The sequence below is a fragment of the Cynara cardunculus genome (assembly GCF_001531365.2).
Source record: "Cynara cardunculus var. scolymus isolate 2C chromosome LG 5, CcrdV1, whole genome shotgun sequence".
NCBI classification, from domain to species: Eukaryota; Viridiplantae; Streptophyta; class Magnoliopsida; order Asterales; family Asteraceae; genus Cynara; species Cynara cardunculus.
The window spans coordinates 32,593,464-32,598,941 of NC_037532.1; positions in this window are offsets into that span (position 1 = coordinate 32,593,464).

Consider the following 5,478-nt stretch of genomic DNA (forward strand, 5'->3'; position numbering starts at 1 on the left):
TAAAGTATAAAGTAAACAAACACAAGATTGATATTGCACCCAAATAATGAGTAATCTTCATTTCTTGAATTGTGATCGAGTTTTTTTTTATCTCATATTGATGGAGATATAAAAAATTGATAATGAATGATATGTATATAAAAAGTGGTTGAGATGCTTTTGTGGCAACTAATGGGGTAGGCTCCCCCATAAACCAATCATATAAACTCATGTTGTTGACTCATTTTGACTGACCCTTCAAACTAATAGAGTCCATTCAATTTGATCAACCCTCTTAAAATGTTAATCTATATAAAAAAATTAAATAAACATATATACCATTAATAAATCAATATATCTCAATGTCAAATATCATTAAAGTAATAGAAGAAGAAGTAAGCGTGATTAATGATATTGTGATATTTGAGTATTCATAATTATTCTGTTGATATTGAATTTGATAATCCACATTGATGAGAATACGATAAAGCAAAATGACGCGAGTATATGAGTTTTGTTTTTTTAGCCCACACTCTAAACGAAATACATTTGCATTTTATTATAAGTAAATCAACGAATCACTTTCATTTTAATTTTGTTACATAATTTTTAAATAAATCAAATTCGTCACCATGCAACGCATGATGGAAAAGACTAGTTATAATAATAGCAGTTGGGTTGTGTTTATGCATGTGGGGAGGTAGGGTGCTCATGGGTTGGGTTGATCGAGTTGAGAATATTTGAACAACCCAACTCAATGCTTGCGGTTTGGAAAAATCTTAACTCAACCCAACCCAAACCAAAGTGCAACCCAACCCAACCCAACCCGTACGGGTTGGTCGGGTTGATACTTTGGTATATTAAAATATTTTTTTAACCTTGAATATGTTATTTTTCTATTCATAATTTCTTTTTCATCATCAACCATTTGATACAACTTATTCATATTTCTTACGTATATCACATTCAGTTAATTTTCTCAATTTACATATATATGTTCACAGTTACTGAATGAGTTATATAGAGATATGAATAAATTAAAAATATGTGTATATGAAAAACATACATAATAGTGTAATCGTCTAATGTATATATTAATAGAAATTCAACAATCATATTAAATCCAAGAAATAAAAGAATATCAGGTTCATCGGGTTGGGTTGTGTTCAAATAATAGTAACTCAATATCAACCCAATACTTACGGTTTGACAATTTTACAACTTGATTAGACGTCGGGTTGCTTCGGGTTGGGTTATTTTGCGTTGGGTTGGGTTGGATCGATCGGGTTGGTCGGGTTTTTAAGCACCCCTATGTGGAGGGGTGGATCCATGATATTTGTCAAGCGGATGTACATTTAATATGGATAGAAGGTACATAAAATCGTTCCTGTGTGTTTTTAGTCGAATTCCACTATTCTGACAGATTTTTAAGTTTTTGTTTTTTTTTTTTTTTTGAGGGATTTTTAAGTTTTTGGATTGATTTCAATGGACTTTTTTGAGTTGTTTGTGTTGGTTTTGAGAGTCTTTTTCTGTTATTTGGTTGATTTCGAGATCCTTTTTGGTTGATATTTCTTATATTTTCTACTATTTCGGAGCACTCCTCAAAGTTTAGTAGGTATAACTTTCATAACTCAAAGAAAATCCTGACTGCAAAAATAAGCTGAACGAGTGTACGGGACCCCGCTCGAACATACATAAGACGGCCCCTGCTCATGAGACCAATTATCTTTTATGAGACCAATGTGAAGGATTGGAATTTGATTTACGTGAAGGTCTGATGCATGAAATAACAACCTATTTCATAATATTTTTTTATTATGTCATTGTACTTTCATTTTTTCTTATTAGATCGATTTACTTTCAAATTATTTTTATTAGGACATTGTATTCTGAATAATTTATTCATTATAACAATGGGTAACATTTTACCTTTTAAACCAATTAACCCCTTATTTTTTAAGCTGATTTGACTTAAATAAGATGATGTAAATAAGACATTATTTTGATGAAAAATTGCTTCCAAATTATTTTTAATTGTTCTATCATTTTTTTTACGATTAAACAAAACATTTCAATTTTTTTTACCTTTTCTTATTAAATTGTATGCAAATTAAATATTATAAAGTAAAATATTTCATAAATAAATATATTATATTATTTTCAAGATAAATTTTTTAAAATGTTAACGAGATAAATTGTTTATTAGCCTTCTTAATATTGAAACATTAATGAATAATTAAAAAAAATTCGAATTCATTTAATATATTTATTAAATAATGTGTAAAATCAAATTTTTTTTTTCACAATACAATTTGTAATAAGAAATGTCATGTCAGTAAAATTTTACATGTAGACAATGAGATCACAAGGAAACCTAATAACTTATGTCATGTCATGTTAATTCAAATCAAAAGTTTATAATTGCTATGAGTAAATTTTTCGTTTCAATGTAGAAATGTACTAAAAATAATAATTTAAACGTACATTTTTGTAATAATGAAAAATAAAAGTACGATGTTATAATAAGGAAAATTATGAAAGTAGTTTCTATTTTGTGCATTTAATCCTAATTTTCGATTTTTTCATGGAAAAGTTTGGTCCTGTGAATGTACAAGATTTTTGGGTGTGAATTTTTGGTTATTTTATATAATGTGACGGTTCAGAATTTTGCGTAAAGTTTAAGCGCTTACCAATATAACTTACCTTACTGATTGAGTATAAGAATGACCGAGAATCTTACTCGGTAAGAGGCAAGACAAGGACTGAGAGTTTCACCCGATATATGAGGGAAACAACTCTTACCCTGTAAGCAGTTACCGGGTTTAAGACACTTACCAATAATTCATTTTGATAATTGATTGTTTGTAACACCAGGGATTTTATGATGTAACTAATTAATTCGGATCAGGTCTTAATAAGGTTGCATTATTTATTAGGTTTGTATGTCTAGTTTTTGTGTTAATAAGGATTCTTGCAAGTTAAACCAGGTTTAAATCTTGTGTGAGACATTCCAAGCCTTGTATGGGCATATGCGACCCTTGCATCGCAAGCCACGGTCCCATCTCACATATCGTAAGTATGGGATTTTGAGATGTGCGACCCTTGTGATCCGTGATCTTTGCACCATGAGTCACAGTCACATTTCGTGTACTGAAAGTCTAGTCATGAACGTGGGCGATCCTTGAGCCGCGACTCAGGGTCGCATAATGTATTTTATTTCTTTAAAATTTTCATTTCAAGTATTTCTCATTTGGTTGATTTTGGACCACCAAGGTCAAATTTGGTATTTTGAAGATTTTATGTATTTTGACAAAATAAGTGTGGGGAATAATTTTATATACATGAGATATGATTACTTCAAAGTTTGATGAGTTTTGGAACCTAAACTTGCAATGTTCATATATTTTGTTTTATTGGTAAATGTGGATTAACTGTTGATATAAACTCTCTCAGTGATTTGATAATGATCATCTACTTAGTGTATACTTTAGTTCTATTTCATTTTCAGTTTCAGTGATCAATAACGAGTATGTTCAGTGATTGTTAAATACATGTGTAATCTTTTATAGAATTGAAGTACCTCGAAGACAAACTCACATCAAAGAATCTTCAGTGATGTCAAATAAGTAGTTAAAGATAAAGACAGTATGATTGTGACTTGAAGCGGTATTCAGTGATATCATGGTTGTCTAAATGAAATGTGAGTCTTGACCAAGTTAGCAGCTATATCTGAAGAAGTCCTCAACGATTCCTTCAATGTTGGATCAATATATTGTGCATCAAAATTGTTTTGTCTTGTCCTCTTGCACAAAAGTACATAACACATGCTTCGATTCAACAATGATACAATAGGTTTACTTTATTGTCTCCGATTGTGCTCACCAACTTTCTAAAGTGACTGCTCATATGTGGCCAAAATCTTGCATTACTTGATGGACAAGGACATGCATTCTACTGCTCTCTTGACACGTGGAGTGTACCTTCTGTGGTGCATTAAATGCATAGGGTATATATAGTTGAGAAGACTTTTCTTCTTAATACGCCTTCTTTTACACTTCTCTTCTATCTTATCTTCATATATGCAAATAAAACGTTGTGATTTTTTCTTGATATCAAGAAAATCTTTGTTTCCTAAGATCAATATTTAGATTGTTTAGATTGTCATATTTTCTTTTCTTATTATGCAACAATCTATAAATTCTTGTGTTGATTTTTCTATATAATCAATAAATGAATTTAAAAAGTGAAAACATTGTGTTTGTATTCAACACCCTCTCTTTCTACAAACTATTTGAACCTTGTAGAACCCTTCGGGACCAACAAGTGGTGCCAGAACAATGTTACTTCTCTTTTCTCTCTTAGCTATTATAAAAAATGGCTATGACAGCAAACAACTATTATGACAATAACTTTCTTGCCAAACCTGTAAGATTTAGAAGAGATGACATTGTTCTTTAGAAAATCGTACATTTGTCTTCCTTGAAGGTGTGGATCTTGAAATTCTATACTACATCAAAAATGGACTTTATGTTCCATTTGTAACCATTGATGTTGTACCTACTACTGCCACTACCTCTGTTGTTCCTGAAAGATGCTTAACAAAGTTAGCTCATCAATGGAATGATGAAGATAGAAAGAAGGTGACCATTGATACCAAAGCTAGAACTATCATTGCCATGACTATTCCTAACGAAGTCTATCATTCAGTGATGAATCTTAAGTCATCCAAAGAAATGTGGGACACATTGTGTGTTCAATACGAAGGTACAACTGAGGTTTAGGAAACCAGAAAAATAAATACGGTAAGATAGTATGAGATGTTCATTTGTGACAAATATGAATCTTCGTCTGAGGTACATCAACGCTTTAATTGCTTATTAATTGACCTTAGAACAGTTGCTAGAGAATATTCCAACTCTGAGACTATGACAAAGATTTTAGAATGTTTACCTGAATCTTGGGACACCTATTTAATGTGCCTTAAGGTATCTAAAGATCTTCAAAAAATTTCTCTTTGTGCTTTATACAACATAGCTGAATCATGAGCAATCTAGACTGCTGAAAAAGAATGTCATCAGAGATTTCAAAAGTTCTCCTGTAACTTTAATCTCTTCAGATCTATTAGCTCGAAAGCTCATCTTCTTTCCTACTCTCACTATCACTGAATGTAAATTTTGTACTTCCAAAGACTTGAGAGACGCTGATCTTTTAAAGTTTGCTGCCTTTCTAACTAATTCTTTTAGAATGTTTGCTAGAAAGAGCAACTTTCGTGGTAACAAAAGCTTTGCTATCACTAACAAGCCTAAATCAACACATGTTGACAAGGCTACTGCCATATGTTTTGACTGTGAGAAGAAATGACACTTTGCAAATTAATGTAGATCCAAGAAAGTCTCAAATCCCTCCTTCTATGCTCGACATATGACAAGTACCTAAAACTAAAAGAAAAATATCGAAAGATGAAAAACTGCTATTGAAAAGGTAAAGGTCTCATTGCTG